Source organism: Rhinolophus sinicus, linkage group LG03 (genome assembly GCF_036562045.2).
Source record: "Rhinolophus sinicus isolate RSC01 linkage group LG03, ASM3656204v1, whole genome shotgun sequence".
Classification (NCBI taxonomy): Eukaryota; Metazoa; Chordata; class Mammalia; order Chiroptera; family Rhinolophidae; genus Rhinolophus; species Rhinolophus sinicus.
The window spans coordinates 96,980,040-97,003,980 of NC_133753.1; the positions used below are offsets into that span (position 1 = coordinate 96,980,040).

Genomic DNA, 23,941 nt, shown 5'->3' on the forward strand with positions numbered 1-23,941 from the left:
GCCCCAGTGAGAGCCAAGTAGAAAAGCAAACAATGATGTCGAGAGAGAAGGGCAAGGCTGTTATAGCAGCAGGAGCAGTTTACCCCGCACCAGCCCAGGCGGAGGCCAGGCTGCTCCATCACCCCCATAGGGTACATGTGGCCTCAGACAGGCTGGCAGGCAGACATACCACAGACTGTGACCATAGAGCAGGGGCAGCCCAGACATTCAGCAGGCAGGAGGCCCCGCGCCAGCCCAGGCTTTGTCACTGACACTGTGTGACATCAGGCAGGTGCCCGCCCCATTCTGGGCCTCAGTTTCCCCACTGTGCAATGAGAGGTGGAGCCTCAACACTCAGTCCTGGAATTCTGATCTGGCTCTCTGGGAGAGCCCGTTAGCCTATCCCCTATAGTCAGAAAATGTCTGGCCATCTGTCTCTGCCGCAGAGGTTTCCATTCTAACACAGAGTTGGGGAGGGACAGTGATATCTTCAAAAGCAAGAAGTGCTAATGGGGTGATTTCAAGCACCAGTAAGGTACCACTCAATGCAATGGAGTGCGACCAACCAGGGCTTCCAGCATCATTTCTCCTAAGCCCTCAAAGCAACTGCAAGTGCTTCCAGAGGATGGTAGGGAGGGACCCTCAGGATGAAGCCCCTGAGAGGTTAAACAATGTGAGCAGGTAAGAGCCAACTCTCAGTTTTCCCACCTGACCTGGCTGGGGCCTCTCTGGACTGTGCAGACAACACAAGAAGGTATGACCAATCGTTCCCAGGACCAGCCCAAGCACCAGCCACCCCAGGGCTGGCCTCAAGAAGAAAAACTTGCAACCGCAGAGCTGTTTCCTTCCGTTATTAATTTAGACAGTTATACGATGACAGCTAAAGGTATTAATCTTTATTAATTAATAAAGAAATAAGCATGTCTTCTCCCAAGAGAAGTAACCTTTCAGCCACCTTTAATTTTCTACTGCAGGGAAGCCAGAAGAGAGTGCGAGACAAGACGACAGCTTTCCCCATCTTCAGAGGGTCTCACCACAAAACCCAAGTGCCCCTGCGTGAAGGATTCCAGGTTCGAAAACAAAAATTACTTCACAGCAAATTGTATTTTTTGCCAGACTCAAAATGGTGCTGAGTCCAGGAGAGGGTAGGGCCTGCTTCACTGAAGGTGAGCGACGCAGCTGTCCGCCGTCACACAGCTTGGGGAAGGGTGGCTCCCGAAGGGCAGCTGCTTTGAAAGCCACGTCCTCCAGAGCCTTACGACAGGACCTCAAGTCACAGACTCACTAGGCTAAGGTTTCTCAGTCTAAGGCTGGTGCCAAGAGTTCAACTTCAGCTCCTCCCCTGCCCCACAACCCACCATCCCTTTTCCAGTCCCGATCTCCCCATGTCATCTGGGAGAACCCAACCTAAGATCCAGGAACCCACCCCAGCCTTCACATCCAGTACACAGAACACAGCACATCCTGCTAATGACTCGGGGGTGGGAGGGGGGCAGGAGAATGGTTTCAGCTTCTATGGGGAGCTCTTGAGCTATGTACACACTACCCAGCCTCCTGTACATCATTCAAAGACAGCTGCAGACACTCTTTAGATGCCACACACAGGTATCCCCATTCACACACACAGTGTGCAAACACCTTTTTATACACATCGCCATCATTCCTTTTTCATTTAATCTCATGGGGAAAACAAAGCAAAAAAAAGAAAAGACACAGCGAGGCCACTGAGGGCCCTGTGGTCCTCTGCATATAAAGCTAATAATACACCCAGGCGGGAGGAGTTTCTAAAATTAACAAAGCAGGCGCAAGTGGCTGTGAATGCTGACTGGGGCAGGCCTGCCACTCCGGCGGGTTTCTACACTCTCCCGGCTCTAGTTCTCTCAATTACAGACCAAATTTAAGACAGTAATTAACAGGAGAATGTTTGCATTTAGTGGTCTTCATAAAACCAAATTACACGAGGCAAAAACAGCCATTTCCTTGCATTCTGACTAATTGTTTCAATCGTGAGTTTCCAGATGCTGAGGGATATTTCTGGTGCCTAATCTGTGCTGTGGTCGGGATACTGGAGCCCCCCCAACCCACAACCCACTATGCTGGAGTATCGCAGAGCTTCTCAAAGGCAGCATGATATGGTGGGAAAAGAGAAGCACAGGCTATCTTGGAGGCAGCCAACGCGGGTTCGATTTCTGGTTCCATCATTTACTAGCAAGTCACTCAATCTCTCCATGCCTCAGTTTCCTCATCTGATCAATGAGGACAGTAACAGTACCTAACTAGCAGAGTCATTATAAGAATTAAATGAATTAATATTTATAAAATGCTCTAACCTATACCTAGCTATATTATCAAATGAGTAAATAAGTAATTTGAAAGTCAACAGATTAACAGAAAAGAGGTGAGAAAGGAGGAAGATTTAATCTTCCAGAGAAGAGCCAAAGCAAAGCATCTCCTGGGGGTGGGGACAGAAGGGAAGTCATGATGATCCTGCAAGAGCTGGCAGTGGAAGTCAGGGATCACAGTATTCCTTGAACAATCAGGTGACAGAACCTACTCAGCTTGGCAGACAGATGCTCTGGCCTCCGGGAGCTCATGGTCCAGTCAGAGGACAAGGCTTTGAGAGAAGACAAGTTGGGCGATGATGTAAGAAACCGTCCAGGGCAGCAGCCCAGGCATCTGAAAAGGTGGGCTCCTGGTGGCCCAGGAGGGTAAGGCAAGAAAGTGCTCCTGGAGAAGGTGAAAGAAGTTTGGCTCTGGGAGCTGCCCTTGGCCTCACAAACTACCCTTCCTTACTCTTGCCAGATGGTTGCAGGGATGTCTGCAAGCCGACCCCGGCCGGAGCCGAGGGGGGGGGGGGGTTAGCACCACGGACAGCTCCCAGCGCGCCTGCGCGCCAGGCAGGGGAAATCCGCCAGGCCCTCCACGCGCCCGCCACCAACTGGCATCCTCAGCTCCATGGCCCGTCTTGTCTCCCAATCCTAGTGACCAGAAGCATCTCAAGTGATGCCTTCATGTCCCTGGGGATTTTCACTGGGGACTCCGTGGTGACTGGAAAGCCTTTGTTCCTAAAGACTCCAAAAACACCGCACGTGTTGCGCACTTCCTTTGTGCTTTCCAGGCATCGCTTCATGGAACCCTGACACCAGCACTGAAGTGCTGTATTTTCTCTGTATGTTACAGATGATGACTGAGACTCAGAGAGAAGAAAGTGTCTTCCCCAGACCACACACCAGTGAGGGGCAGGCCAAGATTCAGAGAGATTTGTGCGTCTCTGACCTCTCGGGATTTTAGGCACCTCATGGGGTTCGGGGAGTAGACAAGCCTCTCTAGCACGTCTGCGTCATACAGGGGAGGTGGCCTCCCACAGCAGGTGCAGCCCCTGCCCCAGAGAGAAGAGAGAAGAGAGGGTTGCAGAGAGGTTTCAAGGGGACCCATCTTCCTCATGCTGGAGCCTTCTGGCATAGTGCCAAGGTGGGGAAGTAGCACACCTTTCAAGTATTAAAAGAATCTGTCATCAGCAGTCACTTGGGCACAGCTGTACCCATTCTGTAGAACGGGAAACTATGGTCCACAAAGGAGGGAACACTAACATTTCCAAAGCTTCAAGCTGGATTCTCAGGCTCCCCTAGCACCCCACTGTCCCTAGAATCTTTCATGAATAAATCCCACAATCCACAGTATGCGTCTACAGTGGTGGGTGGCAGGCCCCGGCAGGGAAGCAATGGACAGCCATACACGGACATGCTGGAGCAGGCACATGTCTGATTAGAGGCCTTGGTCTCTCCAAAGCCAGATGCTCCTGTCCCATTGCAGGGCTCTCTAAGCCGACAGGAAGTCCTGGCCAGCAAGTGAGCAAATGGGCTCTGGGGCCCTCAATCCTAGACCTTACTTCCTGCCTGGACCAGCAGGTCCACCCAGGCAGGCAGGCAGGTAGCCTCGCAGCAGCAGGACGTGGCCCACAGGCCAGCTTTGGAGGAGCAGGACCCATATGCAGGAGTGGAGGACAGCCTGCCAGCCTTTTACACCGACCCCGGAGCATGTCATGGTTTGAGCTCAGAGGAAGGTTACGGCCTCAAAGCAGCTGAGGAAGAGAAGACGTGAGGCCCTTGACGGAACTCAGAGCTCCAGGACCAGACCCACGGCCCTCTCCTTCCCTGGAGGCTGCCCTGGATGGGAAGGGTGATAAAATGGGGGCAGAGGTGGAGGTCCCAGAGCAGGGATGCCCTCCTCTCTGGTCCACACACACCCACGCTTGCTTTCACGCACAGACGCTCACACACATGCACACACACATACATACGCCTACATATGTGCACACACGTACATATGCACATGCACAAAAACACCCATGAACACAGGTTTGTTCATGCCTCTTGTCTATGCACTCCTATTAACTTTTGCCCTCACACACACATCCATTTTCACATATGCACACTTTCATGCACACCCACCTGCATACATTTCTAAACAAATGCTATCCACTGGGAATTCTGTCAGCTGGAAGAAAAAGAATGTCTTTTTTTTTGCCCATTAAAATACATTCCATCCTTCAAAATTTATCTGAAGTGTTAGTTCTTCTGGGCCTCTCCAAACCCTCACTAGCTGCACCCCGGCCCAGCCTGAGCCCTGGCTTTGGATCTCCCAGATTGCTGTGGGCTCAGGAGCCTTGTCCCAGACACGCCTGTGTCCCTGTAGTGCTGACCGCAGGCCAAGATCCCCTGTGTCCTCCCAGGTGAGTGGCACACCCAGGGCCCCATCTTTTACCCCCTCCCTCTGTGTAGATGGCTCCACTCAGACCCTACTCCTAGCACCAGATCTGCAGGCCCACCTGCCACCTGGAGAGCCTGCTGTCCAAGTCCAAGGCTGAACTCTGCTTCTTCCTCCTCAAAGCTGCATGGCAGAGCATTTCAATCATCACCTAGGCTTGAAATCTCAGATCCACCCTCAGCTGCTTTCTCTTCGCTCCCACTTGCTCCTTCTGGCCCCCACGCTGTGACCATGTCTTGTCTGGGGGATCCTCCTGAGCCTGTCCCAGAAAGTTCTTTCCCAGGTCAGTCCCTCACCGCTCCGCACTCAGACCCTTGCCCCTGCCACACACGGTCTCCAGCCTCCACTCTCTTTCCTCCCACTCACGTGTTTTCTGGGTTACCTTTCCAAACAACACTGTGATAATGTCACCCCTTGCTTGCACCCTTTTGGCGGACGTTCCAATAACTACAGAAGAAAGTTTGAGCTCCTTGGTCTGGTATCCCGACCTCCTCCCCTCTTCTCCCTCCCGCTTCCCTCACAGTAGCCAGCTTGACACCCAAACCCCCGCCCTTTCTCCATCCACATCCTCGTTCCTCCTGAGAACCATTCCTGCCTCCTGTGCTCCCATCTTTTGAGGTCGCTTCCCTCAGCTAAGGCCTGGCCTAGCTGCCCCCTCCTCCACCAAGTTTACCTAACCGAGCTGTCTGTTAGCAATTGTCACATCCTGCCCTGCCCCTCAGACACCACCTACCTCTTGGTCCAGCCCCCCCACAAGTCATAGAACCTAAGGATCCAGGAATCTTCATGTCAGAGAAGGAAGTGGGTGCTGGGAGAGTCCCCCTCCGTCTGTGTTCTACGCCCTTCCGAGACCCAGCGCAGGGAACTGCACATGGCAACGATGAAGGTGAGGAGGAGGCAGGAGGACGGTGCCAACACGTGGGGAGTGCTGTGTTGCCTTCCGATTGTTTCATTTAATCCTCACAAAAACCCTATGAGGCAGATACTATGATTAGGCCCCCTTTACAGATAAAAAGATGGAGGCACAGAAACCGAGAAATTTTCATACATGATGTATCAAGAATTCAAACCCAGCAGCCGGATTCCAGAGGCCCACCTCTAACCGCTACAGAAACCTAAACCCGGCTAGCAGGATTTTCTCCCTGCCAAACCCCCCTCCTGCGCCCTTTTCCATGGTCCCCCATCTTCAACTTCCTCATTCCCTCATCCGTCCGCTTCTTCCCTTAAATGAACCTTAGTTGTATCCTAAGGACATCACTCTCCGAAACCCTACAGACCTCAGGGTCAGGGTGGGGGCGCATTTGCCCCCCTCCCTCCTGATGCCATCTCCTGCCTGTGGAAACACTGCCTACAAGATCTTTTGAGCAGCCCGTCATTTGCTGGCCATCCTTCCAGCATCCACCTGCCTCCCTCGGGCCCCTGGCGATGTTCGTACCTGGTGCACAGCTTCCTGGTCCTCTCCAAGTCCTGCCATCATCCTGTGACCTCTACTCCATCTCACTGACCCAGCAACACCCCGCCTCCCAGGGCTTTGGATCCCTGACTAATAACTCCACTTCAGTCATCCAGCCCAACAGCTCACCTGGGCCTGTCACCATCTGCAGTGATTCCGTCACTAACCTCAGAGGAGGGGTTCTCTGTCACGCCCTCACCTTCTTTACTGCCAGATCCCTGACCCAATCATGCTACGTCTGTTCTCTAACGCCCCCAAACCTCCGGTGGGCTGAGTCCTCTGATTCTCCCATCAGAACCCTCCTGCTCCTTCCAACCCCACCGGACATAATGGTCCACCTCACCTACCTCCCTTGCCCAATCCCTCTGGCATCCACTTCACAAGCGCACAACCCTGGATCAGGCCACTATCAGCCCCTTCCATGTTTACATGCGGGCTGTGCAGGAAATCCCACAATCTCAGACCAGCCCACTAAGGGCCCTAGCTCTTATGCCTCAATTTCCGTCAAGGTTTCCATACTCAGCTGAGCCTTCACCCCCACCAGCCCATCCTTGCAGGAGATCTTACTAAACTTTCCCTCCCATTCTCCTATGACACCTATTCTGAATTATACCCTCTCTCCTCGAAGCTCTGGAACCACTCCCCACCCCCTTCTATTCACAGAGGAAAGAGAAGCCAGCAGGATGTCCCACTCCTCTTCCTGCTACCAGACGCCTGCCTTGCCTGCCTCTCCCTCGCCCGCTTCCCCGCCTCCAGTCACGAGGAAAGCAGTGACTATTCCATCTCTTGACACCATTCCCTTTTGCCTCCCCAGGACCCTTAATCTCCAGGTCATTCCCCTTTCATCTGTCCCTTCAATCTCCCTCTCTACGGGTCCTTTCCCATCAGGCTTTCCTTCTAGCTCCCTACACTTAAAGAAATAAAATCACTCCCCGAATCCCTACTGTGGGAGCTCTTCTCTGCTCAGAACCAAGCTTCCTAAAGGAGGTGTCACTGTCCCCACTCTCCCTTCCTTTCCATTCCCAATACTCCTCTCAACCCGTCAACATCGCAATGCCCACCCTGCTCCAAAACCCGGGGGCACTTCCCAGCGCTTTCCTGGGGGAGCCTGAGCACATCTGGCCCTGCACCTGCTGCCGAGACGCCCACCCACTGCATTCTCGCCATTCTCCCTGCCTCTCCTTCCCCTCCCCAGACGGCTCCTTTTCCCCTGGGTGACCTTTAAGTGCTTTTGTTCCTGTGGGCCCCCACCTCTTTCCCCTCTTACACGCTCCCTGGGTGACCTCACCGACTCCACCGCTTCACTGTCCTGATGGCTTTCAAACCAGACCTCTCTCGAGCCCCGCCCCATATGTCCACTTGCTGACTACACGTCTCCACCTGGATGGGAACCCCGCTCTGGACATACAACTTAACAGCATCCCCACAAACTCTTGTGGTACCAGCAGCCATCAACCTGGGAGTTACCGGCAACACTGCGTCTCCCTCACCCATCAGTCCTCGGTCACACAGGACCCAGTGGGTCTCACCAACCCACCACCTGACCTACTCCCACAGTTTCCTAACTGCAGGGTCCAGGGTGGGGTCCGAATCCTTTCTCCCGCCCACTCTCCACACCTGCCCAGCCCGAAGTCCTTCCACACTAAAACCCAAGCTCCTCGCTGTCATCCCCAAGGCCTTTCCTAACCCGTATCCCGCCTTCTTCTCCTGCCTTGAGTCTCACCATTCCTTCCCTCTAATGCTCTGCAAACACACTCAGCAGATTTCAGTGCCCCAGACACACTGTGCTTCCTTTGGCCTCTGGCCTTTCCTACACTCTGTCATCTGCCTGGAACTCTCCTCCCGCCTGCCTGCGCAGCCCCCTTGGCTCAGAAGAGGCATCACTTTTCCTGGGAAGACTTTTGTACCCCAGGAAATCTGGTTACATGCCTCTTCTGTGTGTTGCGCTAGCACAGTGTTTATCACACTATGATGAAATTGTGTGTTTTATTGTTTATCTTGTGGTCATTCAACTCTCTGAACCTGGCACAGTGCTTTTTCCATGGCAGGTCCTAATAAACACGGGAATGGGTGGAAATATGTGAACAGGTGAGCGAATGAATGAATGCCTCGGAGGCATAGGCTGAGTGGCTGGGGGCCCAGCAGAAGCTACAGGAAATGGCCAGCCGTCCAACACCTCGACTCCTTCCCGGAGGCTTTCCCAGGCCTCCGATGATCAGGGAAGAACTTATCATGTCCAAACTCCCAAGGCTCCCAGCTCCCAGAAACATCCATCAGCAAATGGCCCCACCTGGCTTTAGAGACAATGATGGAGAAGTCACAGAGCAGGAGGGAAGGTGCTGGAAAGGGGGCAGGTGGGTGAACAAGAGATGGGCCAGGAGAAGCATGGGGGTTGGGGATTCTGACAGAGTGGGACTAGAGAAGGGGCTGCTGGGGAGAGAGTCTCGCCAAAGACTTCAGCCAAGGCCATGACCGGTTCCGGCCTGACCAGCAGGAGCAGGACGACAGAACACTCCATGCTCTCTCATTGAGGGATCCACCCTTCTCCCAAATAGGCCTAGCAAAGACATTGGGGGGGGGAGTACTGGGGGGGGGCATGAAGGGCAAGGAAGGCAGGCGGCCGTTCCACCCTTTTCCTAGAATCCCCTCTGTTGCCCCACCTTGCAGACTCAGGACGTGTCTTACCTCCCCAGCCCCGCTGTGTGTGTGTGTGTGTGTGTGTGTGTGTGTGCGTGCGTGCGTGCGCGCGCGCGCGCGCGCGCTCCCTGAGAACAGAAAAGATTTCTTGCCCTTTTCTGAGATGTGAACACATAGCTGGGCCTGGAATGGGGGGCAGGTGTCTCAGGAAAACTGTCTTATTGTTAAATGATGGGTGGATTAAAGACTCTTGCCAGCAGGAAAAAGAGACTGCCAAAAGTAAAAACGAAAAAGAATATGCTGAAATGTTAGCACAGATTATTGCTAAATGGTGAGATTATGGGTGATTTGTGTTTTCTCCATCACACTTTTCTATGGTCTCCAAGTTCTTATTTTCTAAAGAATGGGCAACTATTACCTTTATCATTAGAAAAATAAATCCACTGTAACCAATGGCCAGCGTCCCATGCTGTAAGGATCCCCTGACATGTGTCCGGGAAGAAACCCGAACCTCAGGAATGCCCAAGCGGCAGTATAGACAAGAGCAGTGCTGTCATGATGGGAAAGTCAAGCAGGGCAGAGCTTCCGGAGGTGAGCGACAAAGGAGAGGGAAGCAGGGTGGGCGTGACAGGCAAAGGAGACCACACGCCTGCTCACAGCACAGGTGGGGACGCACACATGTGGGCACTTTCCTTGCCTTCCCTCCCTCACAACCATGAAAACTATTTGGAAGCATGGACCCACCCCTCCCCGCCCCCACCTGTCCCACCTCCTGTTTATCATTCTCTGAGGCAGGGCTGCTACCTAGCTCCCTCCGTCCCCTACATGCACCCAAATGAGCTGCTGGCTGCTGGGGTGCTGGGGTGGGGTACTCAGGAGTCCTCCCTGCCTTGGCCCTGGGTCTGGCATTTTGGCTTCCTCCTCCCGCCTCAGACTGGAAACCTGCCCCCACAACCTTCTTGGGCCAGACTGGGCCCTCGGCTGTGGCCTCCAAGGGGAATATACATATACTCCCACCCCTCACCCCATCCCCTCTCCTCCCTGGCCCCCGATCTCCCCACTTACAATAGATGAACTGCTCCCTTCCTCCCACCCCTTGCCTGGCCACCAGGGCTCTATTTTTAACCCACCTCAAAATCTCTGACTCAGAATCACAGGGCTCCCAGATAGCTGCTCCTCCGGCCACCTGGGGCTGCCTCCGAAACAGATTCAGAGGGCATCTAATGCTTGGATATGGGTGGGTTGTTTGGATTTGGGTGTATCTTTACTTTCTAATTTTTCTATGATTATCAATTACTTGAGGAACAAAATTAGTTTTTGTAGACCCAAACAAAGATGTCCCTTTACCCTGTCTCTTCCACTTCCCCCCGTGTCCGGAGCTAAGCCCCAGGCCCTCATCCTAGAGTGAGTTAGTCCCAGCCACTCCCCAAAGACAAGGTGTAACGGACTGAATCCTCCCTTCCCCTTCTGTGGGTCTTCAGTGACACAGCACACAGATCACCAAGGGCTCTTTCCAAGATGCAGACTTAGGTTCACTAGGCGTAGGGTGATTGCTCACAGGCTCCCCAGTGTTGCTGCGGCTGCTGGTCCAGGGACCACACTGAGTCACCAGGCTATAGCCAATGGTAGAGTGGTCAGTTATTCTTCTGTTTGAATACTTGGCTGTGTGGCCTTGGACAAATCACTTAACCTCTCTGAGCCTGTTTACTCATGTGCAAAATGAGAACGTGAGCCCCACTTCACAGGACGTTGTGTGATTTCAATGAGATGATGTTTCAAATACACTGCACAGTATAAATACTCGGGACATGCTGGCAATCATCATCATCACTGCTCTTGTGACCACTGAGATGCAGGATCCCCGAGAGCTACAGGGGCCCTGAGATATGTGGACTGGTCCCACGTCAAGGAGTCCTCAGTCTGGGGGACAGACAGACCCACTCCACAGGGGAGCTGCGGATCCAGTCCAGCTCCAAGGGCCGATGGGGCCGTAAGCCAGCGGGGAGCGGAGTGAGGGGTTTTCTGGCTCTGCAGCCTCAGAGGCTGGGAATAGCCAGAGGGAACATTCATCCAGGCTTGAGAATGTGGATGGAGGGGCAGGGGCAGCATGGCCCGCTGGGTACTGCAGCCCCAAAGAGCAAGGGCCTGAGCGTGTCGACGGGTCGGCATTGTGGTTACAAGAGGAGGTCCGCACTGCACAGCAGCAGGAACCTAGGCCAGGGGCCTGAGAGTCTAGGTTCTAGGCCCAGCCCCATGTCTAATTTGCTGCGTGCAGTTTTCCCATTGGCACAAGGAGAGGACGGAGCTTGGTGATCTCTAAGGACATGCCCTTTCCACGAACCTCTGCAGTGCAGAGGCCACAGAGGCGAGCCAAGGGCAGCCAGCCGGTGACAGCGCGCTGAGAAAGGCTTGCCCATCCCAGAGCTCTGACACCTCAGCCCCAACCCAATACTGGTCTGAAGAGGAGAGAAGATGGGGGCCTCCTTCTTCTCTCTGAGTAGTCAGAGCTCTGCTGGGGACAGGGGACCCACAAAGGTGGCAGAGCGAGACGCGTGGGGAAGGGTCTGTGACTGCACCTTCCCAAAAGTACACAGACCTGGCCACGGGACACCACGGCACCAACCCGCTGCCTCTCTGGTGTGCTGAGACCACTTCTGGAGACGCTGAGTTTCTGCACGACGATGACAGAACACACCGAATTGTACAGCAGGGTCGCCTGTTCTACAAGGCCCTGAGCTGCCAGGATGCTGTGTTTCCTCAAGCTAGCAGCCTAACCTTTCTGAGCTTCACCCAGCTGCCAAGACCACCTGGGGAAAATGGGGGAGGGGACTAGCAGCTGGAGAACTTGCCTGCTCAGCTTATAGGAAACAAAGAAGGCTCAAAAGCAGCTCTCGCCACTCCTCTCCCCACTCAGGAGAATGGGACAAAAATAGAACACTGCCGTGGAGTAGCACATGAGTGCAACCTCGGGGGAATTAGGTAGGCCAGCTCACCTGCTCCTGCGGAGGGCGTGCCAACGTGGAGGAGGAAACGGGATGGACATGGGGCGAGCTTCTGAAGGCTGGGCAGCACTGGTGGGGACAGGAACAAGGACACCATGGGGGCGGGGCTGCCCCATAGAAGACAGCTACATAAGCTAAATATTGACTCTGGGAGGGTCTACATGCTGCTTTCTTGCTGGGAGGGGGGTCCCCTGGGACCTGAGCCCTGAGAACATGAGACGGAGGGGACGCCACTGCCTTCCCTCCAGGAAAGCAGTCTGACAAGGATGCTGAGCAAGGGCCGTGTTCCTTGGGGTCCCACCAACCCCAGAGTTTCATGACTCTGATTGCTAACAACCTGCCAGAAGGCAAAGGGGGTCGACTCCCTTGGAGAGGGGCCCATCACGAATGGGCTTGGGTGCCGGTATTTGTTTGGGCCAGGGGTCAGCGTTTCAGCCCCAGGCTCCGGGAGCACTGCAGATCTACAGCAAGCATGGTGCGCTCAGAGAACTGCAGAGTACTCATGTGTGGGGGGCTTTGTGGGGGGCGGAGGCAGAATCACCTGGGTGCTCCCCAAAACCAGACCTTCCGGGGCCCCACCCAGGGAGGCCCCGGCATCTCTAACTGCACAAAGCTCCCTGGTGACTTTCTGGCTGCCCGTTTCAGCTTTGGGGTCTTGCTAAAACCCAACCCCTCTCCAGGCCCATTTTCAGATGAGAAAATCAAGGCCCAGGGAGGTGAGGCCTGGACTCCGCCCACAGAGCTGGACAGCCAACTCTTCACTTGGCGCCTTCACACTGGCCCCTCAGCTCCGTCCGCAGAAGCTGTGGAGCAACACAGCGGGATGGCGACTCCCAGAGCCTGGGGGACCGGAGAACAGCTTGTCGTGCTCCCTCCCCTGCCAGTTCCTAAGCTGGTGTTCCTGCTGGCCTGCCTCTCGGGACTCCGCAACCATAGCTGTCCGGTGTGACCTGAATGATTCGAGGCCAGGTCTGAGCTTCCAGGAGGGGACCCTGCCCCCGAGAAGAGGTGGCTGGTTGGGGCCCTTTGCCCAGGGACCAGGGAACAAAGAAAGGCTGCTCTCCACTCCCACAGGGGCCATGATCTGAAGGGGCGGGCGGGCAGGCCTCGGGTCGCAACACAGCACACGAATACCACCCCACACGCCAAGGAGACCCTGGCCTCATCCCCCAGGACAAGGGCTAGAAGACCCTCAGCAGAAAGAGGCCCGTGGGTAGGAATCCTTACCTGCTCCAGGAGCACAGAGGCTGCCTAATGCCAGGATGGCATCTGGCTGGGCCAAGCAGTGTCTCCAGAAAGAGGGAGAGAGATTCTCATCAGCTCTGCTTGTGGGCAGCTGTCCCTACCCTGCTGGCTCCATTTGTACTAATGGGGTCAGTTCTGGGTTCGATACCTATTTTGCTAATTAGCTGTGCTCTCTTCTCAGCTGCAGACTGAGCCCTGATCCTGGACACAGAGAGGAAAGGGCTTTGCTGAGGTCACACAGCAGAACAGGATGAGGGTCTGGAGGGCAAACTCAGCGTGCGAGGGCTGGGCGGTCACCAGCTGGGACACGTCAGGACCAGGACCCTGGGCTCAAGGGTGGGTCAGCCTCATGCTGCAGTCACCTGCTGGACCAAGTTTCCTGTAAAAGGTGACAACAGCATTGATGCGACCTGTGAGCCTGAGGGTTTTCCTGTCTGTCCCTGGGGAAGGGAACGGTGCCCGGATCCCCTGACAGATGAGGTGGGAGAAGCCCGTGGCTGGCTTTGGCAGCGAGTGGCTGGGGACTCACGTTAATTATTGACAGGGGCTGTTCCAGCCTGCGACGGGAACCGCAGGGTAATTACTTCTGGGCTCCAGGCCACACGCTCAGTGCTGTTACTGCAACAGCAGCACCTACCTTCCAGGGCCTAGTACAGCAGAAGGGGGTTTTGGGCTATGCAGCTGGAGCCACGACCCCAGGGAGCTCCCCTGGGCTGCAAAGATACCCAGATACATGCAAACACAGGCACACACATGCAGACAGCATCTGGGCATGACTTGGGGCAGTGGGGTCAAAACCCTCAGGTGAAGGGCAGAGCTTAAAGAGTATAGGTAAAGAGGCAGATTCTGAGTAACCTGCTCTCAAGGCCTGCCAACATCCACCCAGTCAAGCGGCACCTTCGCTCAAGTTCCCAGACACCTGCTGCCAAGAAAGTTTGCAAAGGGCTGGCCCGGTGGCTCAGGCAGTTACACCTCCATGCTCCTAACGCAGAAGGCTGCCAGTTCGATTCCCACATGGGCCAGTGGGCTCTCAACCACAATGTTGCTGGCTCAACTCCTCGAGTCCGGCAAGGGATGGTGGGCTCTGCCCCCCTGCAACTAAGATTGAATGCGGCACCTTGAGCTGAGCTGCCTCCCGAATGCCTCAGTTGGTTGGAGCACATCCTCTCAACCACAAGTTTCCAGTTCGATTCCTTGACTCCCACAAGGGATGGTGGGCAGCGCCCCCTGCAACTAAAATTGAACACGGCACCTTGAGCTGAGCTGCCCCTGAGCTCCCAAATGGCTCAGTTGGTTGGAGCGTGTCCTCTCAACCACAAGGTTGACGGTTCGATTCCCGCAAGGGATGGTGGGCTGTGCCCCCTGCAACTAGATAAACGGCAACTGGACCTGGAGCTGAGCTTCGCCCTCCACAACTAAGACTGAAAGGACAACAACTTGAAGCTGAATGGCACCCTCCACAACTAAGATTGAAAGGACAACAACTTGACTTGGAAAAAAAGGCCTGGAAGTACACACTGTTCCCCAATAAAGTCCTGTTCCCCTCCCCGCCCAAAAAAAAAGAAAGAAAGAAAAAAGAAAGTTTGCAAAATGGTTCTCTCTCTCTCCTTCAGATCCAGCCCAGATCTGCTTCCTCCAGGAAGCATTCCCTGACCATCAATCCATACTGGTCTAGGTCTTGTCTGCCCTCCTCTAAACCAGACCTGGGGACTGGCCCTAAGAGGACCTAAACCCTACCTGCTCTTAGCCAGGTGGGTAGTGACCCCCATCCTCCACTGAGCCTCGACCCTGCTCACACATAGTAAATGAAAACAGTCTTGGAATGGACTGCCTGGTCTCTGAGGCGGCACCACCCCCATTGGCTTGCCGCTTCCCAAGCCCAGAAGACAATGTATTAGCCAGCCCGTGTTATATATTAATTTCTGAAAGCCTTGTTCACGCAGACATAACATGTCCACCCACATGAGTAAATGCTTAGACACAAAATCAGCAGCAGCCAATTAGCAGGCCCCCACAGCTACCGTGAGCAGACCTGGAGGCCCTGTTGCTTGCTGTACAATTTGTGGGAGCCCAGAGCCGGGGTGCAGTGGGGTGCCGGGTGACCCCCTATCAAGCCACTACACCTCTTTGCCCAGGCCCAGCCTCACTCTGCAGGAGCCACAAGCTGGCTGCCTGGCTGGGAAGACAGACACCAGCCCCCACCAATGAGAGCAGAGGGCGGGAGTGGTCACGTGCGAGATTTGGTGGCTTTGGTGTCCGGCAGAAGTGGCACTGTTGTTTCTTTATAATTTATACTTGACCTCTCAGAGAAGGCCAGAGGCAGCTGGCCCAGATGCTAAGAGGTATAGGAGTTCAGGGAGCTTAAAGGAAGGTGGCGGGGGATTCCTAAAGGGGAGAGGTGGGCCACATGCCCACACTGCCCCAAGCCCCGGTGTCTCAGAGAGCCACAAGGCCGGTTTGCAGGCTTTGTTTAAGGACTTGTTCCTGACCTCAGACCAAGGCCTTACCTTGGTCCCTGGCTGAGCCCTGTAACAGTCTGGGCCCAGGCTGTGACCTCAGATTGCGTCTAGACCTTGATCGCAAACTGAGCCCTGAACCTGCTCACACTGAGCCCCGACCCTCCTCACACGCTGAGCACCGACCCTCCTCACACGCTGAGCCCCGACCCTGCTCACACGCTGAGCCCCGACCCTGCTCACACGCTGAGCCCTGACCCTCCTCACACGCTGAGCCCCGACCCTGCTCACACGCTGAGCCCCGACCCTGCTCACACTGAGCCCCGACCTTGCTCACACTGAGCCCCGATCCTGCTCACACGCTGAGCCCCGACCCTCCTCACACGCTGAGCCCCGACCCTGCTCACACGCTGAGCCCCGACCCTGCTCACACGCTGAGCCCCGACCCTGCTCACACGCTGAGCCCCGACCCTGCTCACACGCTGAGCCCCGACCCTGCTCACACTGAGCCCCGACCCTGCTCACACACTGAGCCCCGACCCTGCTCACACACTGAGCCCCGACCCTGCTCACACTGAGCCCCGACCCTGCTCACACTGAGCCCCGACCCTGCTCACACGCTGAGCCCTGACCCTGCTCACACTGAGCCTTGATCCTGCTCACACACTGAGCCCTAAACCACACACTGACTCCGCTTTCTCACCTCTCTGAAGGACCATGTGACCCGTTTCTTGGTGGAGAGAACACAGACACCACTGGGTACTTGTCCCCTTCCCCTTTGAGCCCAATTACTCCTAACAAGGAACAGTGGGTGCATCAATAGCACTGGATGTGGCTCCAAAAGCCCAAAGGTCCCCATGCCAGTCAGGATTTGCTTGGGGAGGAGCAGGTGGGCAGGCACCCTAAACTGGCATCCCTGGAGCTGCGGCCCCAAAGCGGGGCCGGCACAGGCATGTCTCAGCTCCAGGTAAGGAACGGCTCCCTTCTCATGGGATGAGCTTAAATCGATGTGGGACTCTGAAAATACCTATCACCCCAACCTTCAGGCGTGGGACTGGGAAGACAACAAAAAGCTCCAGTGACAAGAGCATTAAGGAAAAGCCTTCCCTGGACACCCTCTGGCTGGGGTCCTGGGGGAGACTGCAGGGCTCCACGGCCTTTGCAGTCAGACGTCACTTGGGTTCTGGTTTCATCTCTGACAGGACTTATCAGCGACCTTGGCCAGTCGGTTTCCCTCTCTGGTCCTCTGCTCCCCATTTATGAAACAAAGGCTGTAGGCAGGAGTTTGCTAAGGCCTGTCCAGATCTGGTATTCTGAGACGGGTTACATCTCCGAGGCCAGCGGAGCCCCAGGCACTCACTGTCCCTCTACACAGATAAGGTATACTCAAACGTTAGCTGCAATGTTTTCATTCTCAGGAGAATGTTTTCTTGAACTACTTTAGCAATTCAGTTCTTAAAAACTAACAGGGAGGAAAGGGAGGGGAAGGGGGAAGGGGAGAGGGAGGAGGAGGAGAAGGAGAAGGAGAAGAAGGAAGGAAGGAAGGAAGGAAGGAAGGAAGGAAGGAAGGAAGGAAGGAAGGAAGGAAGGAAAGAAAGGAGGGAGGGAGGGACGGAGAGATGAGTGTGACTTTAGAGTGCTAGAGGCCAGGTTCAAATCCTAGTTCCGGTCTGGTAGCTACCTCATTTGGGGCAAGTCTTTTTCCCCCCCATCAGAGTCTCAGTTTCCTTATCTGTAAACTGGGGACAATAGAACCGATTTTCCTGGCCACTATGAAGAGTAAATGAAATAGGAGATATAAAGCTATTAGCACAGTCCGGCACGTGGTAGATGGTTCATAAATGGAGGTTACTGATTTGTAAATCCACCTGGCTTTAGTCTCTATTGGTTTGAGTCTGGGTTGTAATTCAGAAGCTTACAAGGGTCCGGCACCTAGATGTATATTAGTGACACTGTTGGGTGTAAGACAGAGACCTTAGGGGAAGGTGGGGACATTGGGTAACTGGGGAGCAGAAGCCAATTTAAAGGGGCTGTTCCAGAGCCGTGTTGTGAAATGGGAGCAGGGGGCCAGAACTGCCTGAGTTTCCAATTTTTCAAGAGAATCCCCAAAGCCAAATCTTTATGTTACATCTTTCCATTTTAAAACACTGTCTCAGATTTGTTGACACATTATGCTGGCCAAACAGAACACATCTGGGCACTGTAGTTGTGCCACAGGATGCTGCTCAGCAACCTCTCATCTAAGGACTTCTGTCTCATCTTGAGCACCCTCGGTGACGGGGAGCTCACCACCTCTGTGCTGCCTCCCTCCCCAGTTCTGGGCAGGTGCTGAGTGGCTCTGGGACCACAGATTGCCAGGGCCCTGGCAATGCTTTCTCAGTAAAGCCTGGCTGGCAGAGAACATCCTCTCGGAAGCCAAGGCAATGCCCCTGCCCTCCCCAAGGCCTGCTCTGGCTGGAAATGTGGCTTGTTCCACATCCCCTGGGCCCAAGCAGGACCGCCTGGCTGGCCTCAGAAGCCCTTCTATTAATTAGCAACTGGCAGCAGCAGCTTTGTAAGAGCCCTTGAGCTAAAGGGGGTGTGTGCTGGAGCTGGCTGCCTCCTTGGTTATATGACAAGCCCCCTAGGGCCTGGGGCTGGACCTCCCCTGTGTGAATCCCCTTGTGATGGCCAGTGTCGTGGCAGGCGCAAGGGTCACTCAGGCTGCAATGACACTCGTGAGCCCCATCGTCTATATGTAGACTGGGGCCTTCCAGGGTAAAAGGGGGCAGAGAGACGTGACAAGTGAGCCCAGACCACAGGGGAGGCTGCTAGGCATGACCTGGGCAGGAGAGGGTGGCATTAAGATTCAGACACCCCCCCCACACACACATACACACACACCTTAAGGTGCCAAGGCAGCTGCTCTTGGTGGATGCCTCTGCCCTCCCAGTCAGTCGGTCGGAGCCAGCTCACACTGTGTCTCCTTCCCCAGCACCTCTGGCCTCTCCCTGACAACATCTGCTCCTTACCGGAAATCTCAGTGCAGCACGGCAGGCATGCACTCCCAGCCCCTTGTCCGCCAGCCAGGCCCGCCCCCTGGCCCTTTGAATGGGAGAGAGGCTGCCAAAGCAATGGGACAGGATGGCTTAATGAGAGCCTTCTGGCCACCTGGCCTCCCCTTGCTCACCCACCCCAACAGCCAGCATCCAGGGCCAGCAGGGTCTAGGCAGCCATGCAGGAAGGGAGGAAGGCTGTGAATCCCACATCCCCAACTTGGCAGTCAACCTCTGTGGCTGAGGGCTGCTAAGCCCAGTTCACAGAATTCACCCTGCCGTGCTGGGCACTGGAGGCCTAGGGGAAAAGACAGAGTGCCCTCAGGGAACTCAGTCAGGGAGCCCAGGCCAAGCCCGGAACAAACAGCTGGTCTGAACCTCAGTGCTCCAACCATGGTTCTGGCCTGAGAACCAGCGCATGGCATTACCTGGGCACTTACCAGAAATGCACAATGGCAGACCCCGCCCAGACCTAATGAGTCAGAATCTGCATTTTAACCAGATCTGCAGGTGAGCTGATGACAGCCTGAGAAGCACTGCATTATACCAAACACAGAGCTCCACCCAAATGCCAGGAGGTGCTCAGGGAGGAAGAGAGGGGTGATGGTGGCCGCAGTGGCCTGAGAGGGCATCCCGGAAGACCCGGGGACTCTAATACATGGGGGAGGAGGGCAGATGGACAGGCAGACAGCCCAGTACTGTGGGAGGCAGGCCACCTGCAGCGGCTCACAGCAGCTAACAAATGGGGCAGGCCGGGACAGGGCAGAGGTCCCAGCCTGCTCGTGTACAGGCCAGACCAGGACCTGAAGCCTTGCAACAGGGAGAACCTGGAGCCCAAGCCTGCCCGCCAGGGTCCTGGCTGCATGCCCCAAGGGGCTTCTGTGCATTATCAGCATCCAGGGACCCCGGCCCAAGCACACCCTCCACAGCTCCACCCAGGTAAGCACTTCCTAGTCACTGGAGAATCCTGCTGCCCACTGTGCCAGCTGACAGCACCCCCAGGCAGCTCCCCTGGGAATTCCACTCCGCACAAGGCACCTTCCCCCTCTACTGCCCACGGCCTACAGCTCCTTCCAGCTTGGCTTTCTACACTGAAAGCAGAAGATGCGTTCCTGGACAATGGCCCCCATGAAGGCCCACCCAGAGAGGGGCCTCTGAACCCCCCAGCTCCAGAGCACGGCTGCTACCCTCTTCCTCCTTAGCACCTCCTCCCGGAACAGTCCTTCCTGCAGAGGAAAGGGAGAGAGATGGGTGTGGGACCAAGGGGACAGCAAAGAAGCTGGTCCCCCCGCGGAGCACCATTCCTTCTTCAGGCATCTAACTGCCCGTTTTCACGTCCATCCTGCTGGAGGCCCCAGGACGGCCAGCTCTGGAAGGTTAGCACCCACTCCTCCCAGGGCAGGGCTCCCTGCTGGGACGGCCCCTAGTGGGGTTCAACAACCTAGATGGTCTTCCACTCAGGGGCTCATATTGTGTGTCTAGATGTACATGTTATCTTCCTGGATACTCTGTGATTTCCAGCAGGTTCTCAGTTAGGTCTCTGATGTAGGTTCACAAGCACTGGCATGAGCCAAGGACAAAGGTCCGCTGGTCTGCCCAGGACCAGGGGAAGGAAGCGGTGCATGCGGGGACGGTGTGGCTCACAACCGCACCACCCTCTCCACCAGCTCCCTGGATGGAGCCTCTCACCTCCACAGGTAACCACAGTTGTACTATTTGTGTCTAACATGGCCTTAGGCAACAGGATTCCCATTTGTCTCAGTGGGAATACTTGGAGGCTCAGAACCCAAGCAGGGTCCCACAGTAGACGGGGCTGAGGAGGTGATGTGAGTTGGGCATTGACAGTACCTGGGGCCAGGTACAGGCGCAGGAAGTCTGTTTTAGGTCACCCCTGGGACCTACCAGGCCACTGGCTCAGTTTCTATGGTTTTGGAGACCAGCTGTCTCTGCCTCAAGAAAAGGACCCTTTAGGACCCTTCCTCACAGTTTCAGAAGATGCCGGCTAGGAGAGGGAAGGGGCCAAGACTCCTGCCTCCGTTCTCAGGCCAAGCTAGAGTTTGGAGCACAGGAGTAGCCCCATCCCACACAGGGACTTCCGCACCAGCCCCACGTCCACGAACACAGGCCCCAGACACCCAGAGAGACGTACACACACCCGGGCCGACAGCCCCCTCTCTACACTCTGAGCCTGATGCTTAGAGGCCTGACCAGCTTCTGGGAACAAAACCAGGGACATCTTCACTTGGGGTGCCCACTCCTTCTCTCTCCCTTTCTCTCCACTTGGGAAAACAGGGTCACGCAGATACTATGCTTCACTTGTTCCACCTTCCCACTGCCAAGCCCTGCTTCCGGCACATGGCGTATGTGGAAGGAAGGACCCACCCAGGACCAAAGAGCCCAACCAGCAGTGGTGGGAGCCTGGGGACGATGCCCCAAGGGGCTGTGTGTCCTGACCTCTTCTCTTACCAAACCTCAAATACAAGTTTTGAAAGGTAGGTGGGGAGTGGGAGGGGCAGGACAGACAAGCCAGTAAAGCCATGAGGAGCCATGGGGGGAGCCAGGGCATAGTGTGTGTGTGTGTGTGTATATGCACATGCGCGCACTCACATGCAGGGGAGCAGAAGGGGATGAGGAGAAGCAGAGGCAGCCAAGAAAAACCTATCATTGGACATGGCCAACATGCGGGTCCCTCAGGCACAGCACACTCAGGCCCTTGGAAAAGGAACCCAACCTTCCTTCTTCAGGGACAGGAGATGTCCAAAGCAGCCCATGATGGCAAGCTCTGAACTCCAAACCACAAACTCAATCTATCATGGTTTGCTGGTGATCCTTTATTAAACCAATTCTGCTGGATCGATGCTTCCTGCCCATCAAAATGATGAATAAATCCCCACTGGCCTGAGCAAGGCTTGCAGAAGCTCGTGTAAAGCCCAAGCTGGGCAGTGGGGTTGGTTCTATACAGAGGCCCAAGGTCAGTGGCTGAAACTTGAGGGACTGAGGCATGGGACGCTAGGTGGGGAGTGGGTGAGGCCGATTGAGTAGTGGGGTTTCTAAGCTTACAAGACTTAGGCCTTTGCCTCTTGGACCTTCTGAAATGAGACCAGCTGTTCTGGCCTCGAGGCAGGAGAGGCATGACCACTGCCTCTCCAGACACTTACAAGATGGTCTTTCTTGGATTTCTTTTCTCACACCCCACCCAGCACCAGAAAGCGACCTGGCTGCGCACAGAGGATGTGAGCTTCCAGCTACCAGTCCCTGTTGCTTGTGCACAAACCCATATTCAAAGCCCAGTCTGACCTTTTTCCTGTTGCCCATTTATGGAGCTTGCTGCTTCCACCCCTCCCTATCTCCACCACCCTCCCCCTCTGCCATGTCCCAGGCGGCCTGCAGTTAGTGGGAGATTCTGCAGCAGGGGGACTGCAGACAGACAAGCCAAGATGGGTAGAGATAGCTCAGGAAGGCGGGGAGGTTCCTATGGATGCAACCAACCCAGTCCTAGCTCTTCACCACTCAGGGTGAGGGGAGACTGGAAAGGCATGGCCCCGTGCCTCGACGGTGCTCCATCAATGCCTATTGTGGGGAGAGGCTGGTGTGCCTGGGGTTGACCCCTTGCAGACCCTGGACCCCAGGCTGCTGATGAGAACCCTGAACAGAGGCTTTCAGACAACAAAGACAGTGGGAAGCTGAGCAAGGGAAGGGAGGGCCCTCCAACAATCTCAAGTGGTTGACACTGGCACAGCCTACCTGCCACCCCCACCAGGGAGTCTGGAGGAAGGAGAAACCCAGGACACCCAGAGGGCTGCAGGGGACACAGTTCCTGCCCACTCCTCTCTAGCTCAGGCTGAGGTCATCAGGTCCCAGTACTGACTAGAGCGGAGGCCACACTTTAGGAACCTGGCACTGGGAAGCAGCCACAGTTCCTAATGGGAGGGTCCCACATTTGCTCACACAACGTGAAGACTATGGCTGTGTTCTCAGCCTGTCCTCCGGCCTCCCAGGTCCTCTGACAGTGGAAACGCTGGCCATTAAGTTAGGAAAAGCAGTCCCTCAAAAAAAAGAAGAAAGAAAGGAAGGAAGGAAGGAAGGAAGGAAGGAAGGAAGGAAGGAAGGAAGGAAGGAAGACAGGAAAAGGACAGCCCTCTCTGTTCATCACCTATTTTAAGCCATCGAGTGTTGCCTGACTGGTCATTCCCAGCACGAGAAATCTCTCCCATTGGATGGAAAATGGCTTTGCTCTCATTACAAATCTAGCTTCCCTGGAGTTTGCAAAAAGGGCTCTGGGTTGACAAAATGCTCATTTATATTGGCAGACAAGCAGGGTAGGCAGGAAAGGGAGCTAAATAGGGGGCAAGGCCCAGAGAGACAGAACAAATTAAACCCAGCTGAAAAGGGTGACTGTTTTGTAGACACTCACTTCAATCCTGTGTATGAGGAAAGCCTAGGGGAGCACTGAGGGACCCCAAGACCTTGACTGAGGTAAGGGTACCCCTGATGCCAACTTCAGAGGCCATCACCAATCTCTCTTTGCAGACACCTCCACAGGCCCTGAGTGGTGTCTCTGCAGTGGCATCTGACTCAGGTGATGGGGCAGGGGGCGGGGTCCCTCACTCTGGGGGTTTAGGAGGGACCCCTGAGAGACCTAGCAGCTGCTGGAGCTTGGCCCACTGGGCTAAGCTTGGGGTCACAGGACAGCTGCCATCCATCGGGGCACCAGGCATCTTCACTGACCAGGGTGAGCAAGGTCATGCTGCCCTGCTAGCCTGGCTACCAGCTGCCCGGGATGTCCACACCTGGCCAACCACTTGGCATGAGGGGCTGGGCCCAGGGTTAAGAGGTGCAGAGGGCTTTCATCCCAGTCACCTGAGTCCTCCAGGGACCCAGCTCTCCCTGCCCAGCTGCAGCTTCCCAGAAGGCAGCAATTACAGCTAGGGTCAGCTCCCAAGGAGCTGGCCCAGCTGCCAAGAGGTCTGTCGCCCTTCGTGGCCCTGTTCTGCAGGCTAAATGACCTGGAGCTGCCTCTAGGATCGCCACCCTGAGGCTGCCACCCAGGAGGGGGAGGTGGGATGTGTGGCTCAAGGTGGCAGACAGAGCCGTACCCCGCCTGCCAGCAGGGCTAGGCCAGGCTCCTAATACCTTTTCAACCTGCCTCTGATGAGGCCTGGACCCCAAGGGGCTAAGGTCCAGAGCAGGGACAGAGGAACGTTCCCTGCACAGAGCAGGAGGAGGTCTGGGGGTGTCGCAGACCCTAGAGGCGCCCCACTTCTCTGAGCTCCCAGCGTGAGGAGGGAAAGTAAGTTAACTCCGGCTCAGAGGCAGAGCGAGAACAGCAGCATGCCTGCGGCCGCTCAGAACCACATCACCACGATC

General features: G+C 55.4%; 1 protein-coding gene across 1 annotated transcript in view; it reads right to left on the bottom strand.

Moving 5' to 3' along the window:
• HCN4 (hyperpolarization activated cyclic nucleotide gated potassium channel 4) overlaps nt 1–23,941 on the bottom strand; it is a 46,138-nt gene that overhangs the window by 21,034 nt on the left and 1,163 nt on the right. The gene's annotated exons all lie outside the window — the stretch shown is intronic.